Raw genomic sequence first — 13,910 nt, forward strand, 5'->3', positions numbered from 1 at the left:
TTTCAGAACCTAATTAGAGATAGTCATAGAGGAAGATGATGGACTTAAACCAAGACACATTTTCCTTCCCTAGTGTGTTATGGGGCAAATGTGTTCCCCACAAGTTCATGTGTTGGAAACTTGACCCCCCATGTAACAGTGTTAAGAGGGTGGAAAATCTGATTATTGTATTTGAAAGGTGGGGCCTTAAAAGGTGAATGGATTCTGAGGACTGTGCTGCCATGAGTGGATTAATCCATTCATGGAGTAATGAGTTATTATGGGTACAGGTATGAGTTTTTCCCAATGCTCTATCGACTGGTCATGGTATATGAAAGTAATTAGGCTTCTTTGAAAGCCAGAGCTGCATTGAGAACTACATTTAAGTAAACACAAAAGAAAGGCATTTTGAGGGTTCCTTTTAATGTTTCCATAAAAGTCAACATCTATAAAAATATTGTTTCTAGTTTTCTGTATAGAAGCCAGTTCCCTTAGCTACTGAAGGGGAATGTGTGAAAGTCTGTGGAAAGACAGTGTACTGGCATAGTGCCACCTGGAATTGTGCGGAGTTGTGTTATAACTAAGATCTGGCCAGGCCACAAGTCAAAACACGTGCAATGAAATATGGTACACACATACAGTGAAAATGACCACTGCGACTCTAGCCATGGGAGCCTAAATATGCAATGGACAATGACCAGACATACAGAAAATTAGAACACGGATCTGCAATCTGCAGCAACCAGTCCAGGAAGCCAAACCACAACCTCTGCAGCCTGCACTCATTGGCCCCAAATGGTCAGTACTTAATCAATACCAGACTGCTTCCCCAGTTTTTGCCCCCTACTTCCAACTTAGGACCAACCAGAGAAAGCTAAATAAGCTCCCCAAGCAAATCACACAGGGTGTCAGCCTATCTCCAGCTTCCACACACCAACAGCCTTCAATCAGGGCACACCTGAAGCCTTTCCTTCCCCACCTCCCACTGTAAAGCTTTTCAATTCCCCTGCTTGCCTTTGAGTTTCTGCTAACCATACATGATGGTAGCCAACACCTTTGTTCTAGCGAGCTCAGAATAAGTCACCTTTGCTTGTTCTCATTTGTGCGGGCTTCATTTTTTTCCACACCTAGTTGTTCCAGGTGATCCTTCTGCCTGCCTAAGCCCTGTGCTAGGAGCTCCCTCACCTTTTCCCTTCTCCATCTTGCAGAGTCTTCACCATTCTGCGTCTTTCTGAAGATAAACTGCTCCCCCTCTGTTCTAGACTGACCCTTCCAACTGTACTCATTTTCAATATTACTCCTCCTTCTTCCTGGACCTTTTGTTTCAATCATTGTGTCCTTTTCTGTATCCCACAGATACCACTGGGACAGCCAAGGAACAGTCCCTAGGCATTCACTGGGCAAAGCACGGTGGGAGTTGCTGTGATGATAAGATATCAAAAAACAAAATTCTGCCCTGGCCAAGAAAATGGATCATTACAGATAGATTCACCTGCATTAAATTCTTAGCTAAAATTGCACAGCCACAATCTGGAAGCTAAGAGAACAAAGAAACAAGCCAGGATCCAAGAGCAACCAATTCAGGGGTCAGAAGTGGCAAGCATCAGAAGCAGGTAAGCAGCGAAGCATGCCAGGGTCCTAAGGCAGGAGCTGAGGGCTGCCCCCTCCACACAGAAGCAGGCAAGTGGAAGAGCAGGCCTGAGGTCCAAAGTCAGGAGCCGAGGGCTGCCCCCTCTGCTTAAAAGCAGGCAAGCTGCTGAGAAGGCCTGGAGTCCTCAAGCAGGAGTCGAGGGTCACCTCCTCTACCTGGAAGCAGGCAAGCAGCAGAGTAGGCCTGGGGTCCAAAGGGAGGAGCTGAGAGCAGCATCCCTTCCCAGAAGCAGGCAAAGAGAATGCCAAAAACACCACTTCCATTGGATGGCCCACCACAGCCACAACTGCTGCAAAAGAAACTTGATGCCACAGCAGTAGCCACAGACACCATCCAGGCAGCCCGCCAAACATTTGACTACATTGACACAAGGAGAGTCACCATTAGAGACTGGAAAAAGAAGAAGATGTCTCTCTTCTCAAAGCCACTCCATAGTAATAGAAGAAGCAACTGCTCTACCAGATGACCAGACATCAACATAGAGATACTAGAAATACAAAAAAACAAAAACAAAAACAAAAAAAAAAACAAGAAAATATGACAACACCAAAAGAATACAGTAATTCTCAGGTAACAAACCTTATAGTGCAGGAAAACCTTGAAATGAGTGAGAAGGAATTCTGAGCAACAATCTTAAGGAAACTCATTGGAATGTGAGAAGACTCAGACACATAATGAAATGAGAAAAAAAATCCAGGATATTAAGGAGAAAATTTACAAAGAGATTAATACCTTAAAAAAGAATGTAGCAGAGCTCACGGAACTGAAATATTCACTCAATGAAATAACACAACTGAAAGCTTAAGCAACAGGCTAGAACAAGCAGAAGAAAGAATTTCTGATCTTGAAGATAATCTTTCCAAAACAACCAAGGTGGACAAAAAAAAAAAGGAAAACAGAATTTTAAAACATGAAGAAAATCTAAGAGAGCTAGCAGACAACTTTAAGCACACAAACATTCAAACCGTGAGTGTTCCAGAAGGGGAGAAGAAAGGAAAAGGCACGGAAAGCCTATTCAATGAAATAATAACTGAAAACTTCCCAGGTATAAGGAGAGGTATGGACCTTCAGATCCAGGAGGCTCAAAGGTCCCCAAACAAATTCAACCCAAACATATCCTCTCCAAGATATATGATAGTAAAACTGGCAAAGCTCAAAGACAGAGAAAATCTTTTTAAAAGTGAGAGAAAAGTGTCAAGTCACCTATAAGGGAGCCCCTACAAGACTAACAGCAGACTTCTCAATAGAAGCTCTACAGGCCAGAAGTAAATGGGATGATATATTCAAAAAACTAAAAGAAAAAAACTGACAGTGAAGAATACTATACCCAGCAAGGCTATCTTTCAGAAATAAGGGGAAAATAATGTATTTTCCAGATAAACAAAAACTGTGGGAGTTCACCACCACACAACCAGCCCTACAAGAAATCCTCAAGGGAGTTCTGCACCAGGAATCCAAAAAATGATAATCACTCATTTTACTAGCTACAGTTCTGTTCAAACTCTGTTTTTTCATAATTCAGTCTTGGTAGGTGGCATGTTTCTAGGAATTTATTCATTTCATCTAGACAAACTAATTTGTTGACCAATAATTATTCATAGTATTCTCTTATAACCTCTTTGACTTCTGTCAGTTTGGTTGTAATAACCCCTCTTTCATTTCTGATTTTAGTTATTCGAGTCTTCTCTCTTTTTTCTTAGTCTATCTAGGTATAGGTTTGTCAATTTTGTGGATCTTGTCGAAGTACCAACTTTTGGTTTCATTGATTTTCTCTATTTTTCTTTCTATTTTCTACTTCTTTTATCTATGTGCTAATTTTTATTATTTACTTTCTTTGCTAGGCCTGGACTCAGCTTGCTCTGAAATTTTCTAGTTTCTGAAGGAGCAAAGATGAACGGTGATTTGAGATCTTTCTTTTTTATTTTTGTACGTATTTACATTAAATAAATTTCCCTATTAGCAAAAAATAAATGAAATTAAATTTTTTTTAAAAGTGGGGTGGACAAAGGTGAGCCAAGGGAAGTGAAATCAGAGGAAAGTGAACTGTCAGTAGTGAGAATGCAACTGTTCAGTATTGAGCCTGAAGAAACCACGTGAGCCATGGTTTTCTTTATACTTGGCTCTGGCAAACCTCGGTGTGCCATGTATTGAAGGGAAAGGACATGTAGGATCACCAAACATCTCTGTCTAAAATATATTTTTCTTTGCAATACAGTCTATAAGTAAGCATTCAAATCCCACACAAAGCATTAAAAAACACCTCTCACCAACTTCCTCTTCCATGGCTCAGAAAAACTCTCTTCTCTCCATTTTATTTTCAATTTCCCTCCTTCTACTGGTTCCTCTAATAATTCTCATGTTTTCTCTTTCTTACAAATACAAGTGCACTCACCCACGATAAACTTTCAAACTACTAACTTCTTTTCTTCTGTAATTAACCACAAAAGCTCTTGAAAGAATCTACTAAACACCCAATCTCCACTGTCTCCTCAGCCAAATACAATGTTGGCTTCTTCCTCTGCCATTCTAATAGAACTGCTCTCCAAGGTCACTCAGGGTCAAGACTCATGCCTTCCTTAGCTTCCCAGGCCACACGCTCTCCTGGGTCCACCTTGACTTCCTCCAACGTTGGCCTTTCTGGCACTGCCCTATCCTTCAAGATCATCCTTCTTCAGCTCAGCTATTTCTTATTCTTTCCTTTCTGCCCATTCTCCTTTTCCCATCCCTCAGTCTCCTAAGTCTCCAAAATCCATTCCAATTGCCATTTCCTTCTGGATCCCTAAAACAGATAAGATGAAGTCCTCCTTTGCTGTTTTTGGTGTTTGAATCACTCCTGCAGCAGTTTCCTGTGCAGCCTCATAGTAAGGGGACCCGTACCTGTGTTCTACTTCTCATTTGGAGTGTAAACTCCTTGTAGGTAATGGTTAAATTTTATCTACCATGTACCTCCAGATCTAAGAACAGTACTGGACACATCGAACATATAAGCTCAGGAGTGTGACAACTTACCGGGTGAGCATAATAACAGTTTCTCTCTCATATCACAATGCCCAGAATGCTGGTTGTTATCATCATGATCATCAAGAGATGAGAGTTATATTCAAATGAACCTAATAATGTGAAGACAGGTGCCAATATTGTTCCTCTGGATCCTCTGGACAGTTTCTACTATATTTTGATTTCAGACATTTCAGTGGACAAATATGTGCTTTGAACTATTTGGATGATATCAAAACTCAAATTTGCCATACACTTCTGATATTCTCTGTTTTGTTCAAACATACTATTCTTAAATTATTTTATACAGCAACATCCCCACCTCATTTCCTGTGCTCATGGACAATGGAAGTCTATAGAACCATAATATGTCTTTTTATTCTGGAAAAAAAGGGAAAGAAATACTGAGGTAATGATGGGGAAAAAGGAGTAAGTGCACAGAAAATAATCAGTTCAAGTCAACCTCAGACAACATTGATATGGGGGGAAAGTATGGGTAGAGAGATCTTTTTTCACAACCCTGCCTCCCTAGAACCCTAAACTCTTTCATCAACTTCCAATAACAATAGCAAGAACTTTTCTTATGAAACTGTTTTGTAGCAGCTAACAAGAATTACAAGTTTAATCATTGTAACATAATTAGGAGAGCAGCATTGTCATTTTATAGATAGGAAACTGAGGCTCATATAGGTCCAATACCTTGCTGAAAGCCTTGCACCTAGAATGAATGTAGCAGACTCAGAACTGAACTCTACTTTTTCAGACTCAAGAGTCCTTACCCACTTCTAATCATATGTACACAACCTCTTCCAAAGAATCATGTAAGGAAATAATCAATCACAATGCAAGGAAATTATCCAGCTCTTCATGAAAAATATGATGAGTTAGGCTCTACGAGTATCCAAGTAACAGCTAAGTCTTAGTTTCTAACACCAAGGAAATTGAGGCCATCAAGTGTTAACATTTAAGGGTAACTTTTAGGCTCCTCTTCTAATGAAGCCTGAATGGAAGCTTATCAAACTCTTTAAAACCTATTTGATGAACCTAACTAAACTTCATTCTTTTTTGCTTCATCTGGACCCCATTCTGAAGTTAGAAATGATCAAGCTATTCAGTTTGTATGTGACAAAGGTAAAACAACATTGAACCAAGAGTCCCAGTCTAATAGGTGAAAGAAACAACAGCTACACAACCAGATTGCCAGATACAAAGAAAGAAGGAACATCACTGAGGTACAAAATAAAAAGAATGTTGACAGCTGTTGGCATTGGGAAGGCCACAGAATTATGCATACAGAAATTGACATTTGAGCTGAGGATGTTTAGATCATACTCTTTCATCTTAAAATTGTAAAAAGGTCTGAAAAGATGTACCAGCCTAAGCACCTACCATCCAAGTTACATAGCAGAAATTTAATTCCAGCATTCATATTTGCAGAACACACGGGAACTTAATATTCAGAAACAATTAAATGTTTTTTTGAACAATTTAAAGAGAAGGCATTTTCCAGATTAATGGCTACAACTGAGTAAATGTGTTCTTTGCTTAAAAATCCCCAAAATAATTATTGGCAGGAAAGGTAACAATTAAGCAAAATGTTGGCAATTTTTCAAGTTGTTTTCTCCCCTCTCAGAGTTATTAATAAACTTACCACATTTTGGTTAAAATATTCATTCATGGGGAATATTAATTTTCCCAAAATTAATAGAGTTATAGTATTTAAAAATGTATTTCACCAACAGAAATTAATTTGGGTTGAGTTTTTGAGCATAGATAATTCCACTGGGCAACAAAAGTCACTTAATCTTCCATCTTGTCATAAGAGCAAAGAATAGAAACTGCATTTTAAATGTTTAATTAGAAGTAAAATCAAGTTTATATAATGATATATCACGCTAGCACATAATAAAGATAAACAGCACCAGGAAACACTATCAAATTTTGCTTTGCTTACAGATTGCAGAAAGAAACTGCCATAGTGTTAAATGGCTTTTCAGATACCACTTTTAAGTTTGGTGGGGTTGTTTGTTGTTGTTTTTTTTAAGAATTTTTGGCTGAGATAATTTGAGGCATTAGAGTTTCGACAGTGACTTTTCCTCATTTTTGAGAGAAGTTCATGCGATTCAGACAGGACTGTGTTTGCCTTTAGCAAACATACTGTACACATTTTGAGAAAAACTGCTGATGTGGTCTGATGAAACTGTTCCAGCAACACCAAATCACCAACAGATGTGCTTCCTGCCAAGAGATTTCCCTAGGAATGTTCTAATTTTCTCCTATATGTTTAGAGTAAGTTCAGTTAAGATCTGTTAAAATGCATTAATGTGCAGTGCTGCATTCTATCTTGATGTGGGCTTACTGGCAAAAGAGAAGTTACATAAAGGCTGACTCTAGGATGCCTATCATAAACTTAGGGATCCATCCAAAGCAGAAACTTTCCCCACCCCCAGCCTTCTGGAAGGAAAAGGAGCATCCACTCAGCATAATTTATGTGGTGTAATTTCATAGTGTTAGAACAGAAAGGGGCTCATCGATTCCTTCACACCCATTTAAAAATAAGTTTGTTACTAAAACTGCAGTTTAGAAAGATTAAGAGATGTGTCCACAGTCACACAGTCAATTGCCAGTGACAATAATGGGGTCACCTGCAAACACCAATTTGATCAAGAAAACAAAAGGTAGTTTTTACCTGTTAGTGTTGCACAAAGGATCTGAGGCTAAAGATAAGATCATTTTAGTATGGAGCTAAAACTTTTATTTATTACCAAATCAATGTTTTTTATAGTTCCAATGGTGACTATTATGTTGGAGTCAAATTTCAGAAACCTCATTAGAGTTACAAACTTAACCATTCACAGGAGGATTAACATGGCTTTCTTTAGTGAATTTAAATTGACATCTGGGTGTTGGTGCAAGAGTAAGACAATATCACAATGACTGTAAACCCAAGGAAGTAAAATATTTAATTCTTCTGTTTAAAAGGACAAGTTCAAAAACAAAAAAAGGAATGCAATACCAGAATTCTGAATGAAACCAATACAGACACTCAGTCCCGGATTAATAAGAATGCTCACCTGTCGACTGAAAAGTATAATGAACAGCTACTACGCTTGCCCATCTAATCCCCCTTTATTCAGGGCAGGATTTCTTGACCTCAGCCCTATTGACATTTTGGACCAAATAATTTTTTGTTGGGAGGGCTGTTCTATGCATTATAGGATGTTTATAGCCTCTGCCTGCTAGATGCCAGCAGCATCTCCTCCCCCCGTAGTGACAACCCAAAATGTCTCCAGACATTGCTAAATGTGTCCAAGTGGTTGTAGGGAGTGGGGAAGGGGGGATACAAAATCACCCTCTGAGAAGCACTGCTTTAGGGGGACAGACCCTTTCTCACTATGTTGGTGTGGCTGTTAGCACCTCATATGGCCATAAGGTACTTAGAGCTCAGCAATCTCACAGCCAGAGCCTTCTCATTTCCCACAAATCTGTCCTGCTGAGAGCACCAGTTGCCAGCTCTTCTTCAAGACTTGTTCTTTAATTTCATATACTACCCAGCACCCTCTCAAACCTCTTTTTTTTTTTCCTGCCTAAGTTATTCTAAGTCGGGTCTGCCACTTACAACCAAGGAAATGCACCTGATAAAAAGCTAAGTAGAAAATAATTGGGTTTTTTTGTGTTGTTAAAAAACAATTTTTTAGTGTATTTGTTGTATATTAATAATAGAGTGAGGCATGTCATAGAATCACACTCCCCATCCTGCCACAAACTAATAAAACCAGTAAGAAGATGATAAGCATTTTAAAAGGCTAAGATCTTACCAGCACCTATAAAAGCAGGAAAGTGGTATGAGCTGTGCTACACATTTTTAAAGTATAAGCTAAGAAAAGAAAATGAAGATTCTGATAAGGTCAACTCCATTAACTCACCTTATCCCAGCACTACACACACACACAGAAATGGTACAAATAAAAGAAGGTCAGTAAACAGAATCCTAAGAATTCTCAAAAATAACCTAAAATGTATAAAGATATGAACTGAGGGGGAGGGAGTGATCAGGAAAACCTGGACAAATTTAAGTAAAACATCTTTATGACAAAAGCTCCCTAGTGATCACTTGAAGACCTTATCAGGACTACCAGTTAGAGTGCATACTAAGATGTTCTTTGAATGGAAAGATACAGCCTCTGGGTAGATCAATTAGAAAAAGCCATCCCTCCCTCCGGGCTGATGGAGCCCTGCACCAGGCACACTCTCTGTGAGCAGAGCTGGATTTAAGTTCCCACTCAAGCCCCTCAGCCAGGCATTCTTACTTAGGGGCAACCTGCACAACAGTTCATGGTGGCCCTACCAACAGAGGTAGGAAGGGTCACCAGAGCTTACTGACTTCCAGACCAACATGCCAAGTGAAGGAATGTGTCAAAGCCCTAAAGAGTGGAACAGTCCTGGCTGAGGATTGAGCCTAGGTAGAGGATAATTAGTAGGATTCTGAGAAGTCAGAGCAGGGCTCAGGGCCCCCAGCATGGGCTGCACTCTGCTTCACCACAGCCTTCCCCTCCCGCACCTTCACATCACCTACTGCAGTGGCTTTCAAACTTCAGCATGCCTCAAAATCACCTGGAAGGGTTCCTGAAAACACAGACTGTGGGGCCCCATCTCCCAAGTTTCTGATTCAGTAAGTGTGAAGTGAGACCCATGAATTTCCCTTATTCAATGATGCTGCTAGTCTGAGGACCATACTCTGAAAATCAGTCACCTTTAAAAAAGTAAGTAGAAAGCAGCATCTAGCCCCCAAACTATGGCTCAGAATACTGAAGACAAACTAGTCTCAAATAACTTGAAAAGTGAGATTAAAGAAGATGAATGTCCACTCACACCAGTTCAGAAAAAAAACATAAAACACACAATAGTAAGCAGGATAAAAACAAAAGGTATGACTACCATGCAGACTTACTGCCTGAATCAGGGGGTGGGAAAATGGGGTGAAGATAATGCAAAAGACAGGTGAAGAACTTAGTTGGAAGAAAATATAGCCCAAAGAACAAAAACAGATTACCCATGAGTGTTTTATGATATTAAAGAAATTAATAAGAATCTTCATTAAGAGTCTAAGTTGAGAGGATAAAACATGAACGAGACTAAAAAAAGGAAATTCCAGAGCTAAGGAAATACTGTGAAAAATATTACATATCACTGAAAATCTAATAAATTAATTAATAATGGAAATAGAAAAAGCCAAAGCTAAAAACCCAATTAACATCATGATAGAGAAACTCAAAATAGCTATAGTGAATACATAAGAAAAAGGCAAGGAACTTGTTAAAGCAAACAGAAAGCAGAGCATTAATTTGAAAGATACATAAAGTAACCCAACAAAATGATAATTACTGTCCCTGAAACACTGGGCCAGAAAAAGAAAAATGCTGAGTTATCACACAGAACATTTCCCTAAAGTGAAGAAAGAACTGAATCTGGTTGAAAATTATATAATATATTGGGAAAAAATGCAACAATTAGCATTGTCATCCTAATTAACCTATTATACATCAAGGATAAAACTAGAGTTATTCAGGCATCCACGAAGAAGAAAGCAAGTCAACTACAATGGAGAAAAAAAGAATCAGCCTGGTTTTACACTCGACAGCAACATCCAGTCTCTGAAAACCACATAGCAAAGTCTCTAAACTTCAGAGGGAGAGAAAAGGTGACCCAAGAATGTCATATCCACCAAATTGTTATTCAACTATAAAGGCAATAGGTAGATTTCTCAAAAGTGAAAATCTCAGAATATAACCTTCATGAGCCTTTCTTGGGGAAAAAAAATTTGCTTGATGATGAAAGGTATCTGACTAAGAGATAAATCACAATAAATAATCCTGGAATGTAAAAACCATGGTAAAAACACTAGTAGAGCTAGATCCAAATAAAAATAAAACCAGGACTGAACAAATGGGAGAATCACATTTGCAAAAAAACAATGAGGATGTTACAAACCCATGCAATGGACTGAATGCTTATGTCCCCCTGTGATATTATGAAAATATATATTTGGTCTTTGTCCCCTTCTTCTGACATACAACTCCTAAAATCCTTGGAAACTTCAAAGTGATAATCACCTTTCCACATGCTAATGGTGGCTAGTACCTCCTAGGTAGCTTCAGGATAAGGGCTGGTCACAGGAAAGACCAAGGTGGGACTTTCAGTCCTACCCCCCCAACCTTCAAGGAGGGGAGAGGGACTGAAGGTTAAGTTGATCACCAGTGGCCAATGATTTAATCAATCGTGCCTAGGTCATGATGCCTCCATAAAAACCCAAGAGGCCTGGGTTCAGACAGCTTCTGGATAGCTGAACACATGACGGTTCTATGGGTGGCATGCCTGGGGAGGGCATGGAAACTCCATGACACTTTCCCCATACTTTACCCTACGCATCTCTTCATCTATGCCCTTTGTAATATCCTTTATAATATGAATGTGTTTCCCTAAACTCTGTGAGCCACTCAAGCCATCTAATCGAACGCTAGGAGGGGGTTGTGGGAACCCTGATTTATAGCCAGTTGGTCAAAAGTTGCAGAGGCCTGGACTTGTGACTGGCATCTGAAAGAGGTGGGATGAAGTGCTAGCTTGCTTGCCAGTGGGGAAAAATCCTCACACATTTGGTGGCAGAAGTCAGTCTCCTCTGTGTTGACTGTCATTGAATAAGAGTGTAGAGGAAAGACAGTGCATATTTTTCCCACACCAATACACTCCCCCGAATTTATACATTGAAATCTTAACCCCCAAAGTGATTGTATTAAGAGATGGGGCCTTTGGGTGTGATTAAGTCATGAGGGTGGACACCTCATGATTGGTATTAGTGCCCTTGTAAAAAAAGACCCTAGAGAGCTAGTTTGTCCCTTTCACCAGGTGAGAATATAGCAAAAATGTACATTTAGAAATAAGAAAGCAAGCCCTTGCCAGATGGCAAGCCTGCCAATGCCTTGATCTTAGATTTCCCAGTCTCCAGAACTAAGAAATGAATTTTCATTGCTTATGAGCTACCCAATTTATGATATTTTGTTATAGCAGCCTGAGCAAACTAAGACAACCTGTCAGAGTAAAAATAATGTATGCAACAAAGTTGGAAGGTAGTTGGAAGAAATGAGAGAAACCAATCATGTCATTTTTCCTACCAAATGATAACATCTAAAACTGATATTGTTAAAAACCCAGAAGAACTTCAACCTTTTAATGTTTTTATATTTTCTTCTAACCTTTAGAAAGGTCTTTTTAGGAACAAATAGCTTTTATGGTGAAAAAATACATATCTGAAGTGCAATAAGTCCTTGAGTTTCACTTCAGTTTATTTTTCTTCTGTTAAATTCAAGTAAAATTAAATTAGCATACTCAAGAGTACTGAGTGAAATAAGCAAAGCACAGAGGGATAAATACTGCATGCACTCACTCATAAGTGGGAGCTAAGAGAGAAAGAAGAAAGGAAAGAAAGACCACAGTGGGACCTTGGACTTCCAGAGGGAGAGAGCACACCTAGGGATACAAAGTGGAGTCAGGGGAAAGTGGATGGGGAGGGAGGTTGGGGATAATTGGGTGGGGACACAAGGTATAATCTCAATTTTTAGTAATGGGCATGCTGCCAGTATGGATCTGGCCATCACATCTTGGGCACGAGTGATGACAATCAGCTTTGTATCTCATGAATATTCATAACCAATTAAAAATGTACTATGCAAAAAAAGAGTACGGCTGTAAGAGTACTGCTGTTCTGAGTGTTGCTTCTGTTGCCAGCTCCGACCAGGTCACTGCAGGTAATGAATTGTATAGTTGCATATAGCCCTGTTCCCTTTATCAGCTTCTCCTCTATGCAGGAAATAGCATGAAGTTGGAAAAGAGGTCCATACTCTTGGTGTCCTATGTGATTAGGCACAGGATTAAAGAAATCTCTGCTTGCTCTTTCTTCCCCTTACTTTTGCCCAGGAGGCCTGGGTCTGTGGAGAATGGGGAGCAAACCAGACCAGCAAGTTTATTTGTCACAACAATCCTATGAATTACATTCTGTTACTACCTTCACCCTCATTTCACACATTTCACAAAATACAGAGAGGAGCAGCACTGAGAGGTTAGTAACCTGTCCAAGCTCTGTTTGAAACCAGGGCATTCTGATTTCATTCAGATTCCCCTCTCTTTGCTTGTGATTTCTCTCTTCTCTAAAATATTCCAGCTTTTTTTTAGGATTTCAATGCTTGGGTATGTACCTTTGTTCATACCTAAATTGAGGATTCTGTACTCAAACACACACAATATAAATAAGAAAGGAAGATGATTTCCCTCCAATACTAGTGTCCATGAATTGAAAGCTTAGGCCATTGCTCAGTATGGTTTGGTTTGGATCAGCTCTAGGGAACTAGCTTTGTAAATTAAAGGTGTGATTCCTTGAAACCACTGTGATAAAAGTGATTTGAAATCATACTATTGACAGTCATAATAGAAACAAACGCCTACTTACCACTCACAGCTCAGCTCCGGTGAGAACAAATCAATACAGTAAAATGCTTTCAGCTTCCCAAAGAAAGTTTCCACCTGAAAAATACCAAGAGATCAAATATTCACAGTGCTTAGCACCAGGAAGTGTATGGATTAGGACATATTTGGGAAGGCACCAATATAGAACCCAACCTTGAGAGGCCTCTCTGCTCACTATTTATTTATATTTCAATTTGTTTCTTCCATTCCTTCCATCATTTGTTCATCTCCTTTGTTCCTGTGCTATGTGCTAAAAGTACAACAGTCAAAGACAAGTTTCCTGCATCAAGGAGGAACTTGGTCCAGTGACGGAAACAACATCAGACACTCTGTTGATCGATGTTCTGCTAGAGGCATGGACAGCGTGTATTAGTCCATTTCTGTTGCTCATAGCAAAATACCTGGAACTGGGTAATTTATAAAGAAACTATTTATTGCTCACAGTTTGGGAGGTTAGGAAGTCCAAAGTACAGGGAACGCATCTGGTGAGGGTCTTCTTTGGTAGTGACTTCAGCGACACAGGGGTCTCACATGGCAGAATGGTATAGCAGACAGCTGACTTGTCACTCCTCCTTCTACAGCCCTCAGAACTATGCCCATGACAACCATCAATCCATCAACAGATTAATATGTTTACTCGGGCATGGTCCTCACAATCTAATCATCTCTTCAAGACCCCACTTTCCAATTACCATAATTGGATTTCCCACTCTCTTAACACCATTACAGTGGGGGTTAAGTTGGGGGGGGGGACATTCAATCCACA

General features: G+C 39.5%; 1 long non-coding RNA gene across 1 annotated transcript in view; it reads right to left on the reverse strand.

Moving 5' to 3' along the window:
* The window catches only part of LOC103594387, a 274,493-nt gene that overhangs the window by 54,197 nt on the left and 206,386 nt on the right, over positions 1–13,910 (reverse strand). Inside the window, exon 2 of the long non-coding RNA XR_550851.1 lies at positions 13,128–13,201. This is a non-coding gene — a long non-coding RNA (uncharacterized LOC103594387). The remainder of the gene's footprint in view (positions 1–13,127; positions 13,202–13,910) is intronic.

This window comes from Galeopterus variegatus, unplaced genomic scaffold (genome assembly GCF_000696425.1).
Source record: "Galeopterus variegatus unplaced genomic scaffold, G_variegatus-3.0.2 Scaffold1549, whole genome shotgun sequence".
Classification (NCBI taxonomy): Eukaryota; Metazoa; Chordata; class Mammalia; order Dermoptera; family Cynocephalidae; genus Galeopterus; species Galeopterus variegatus.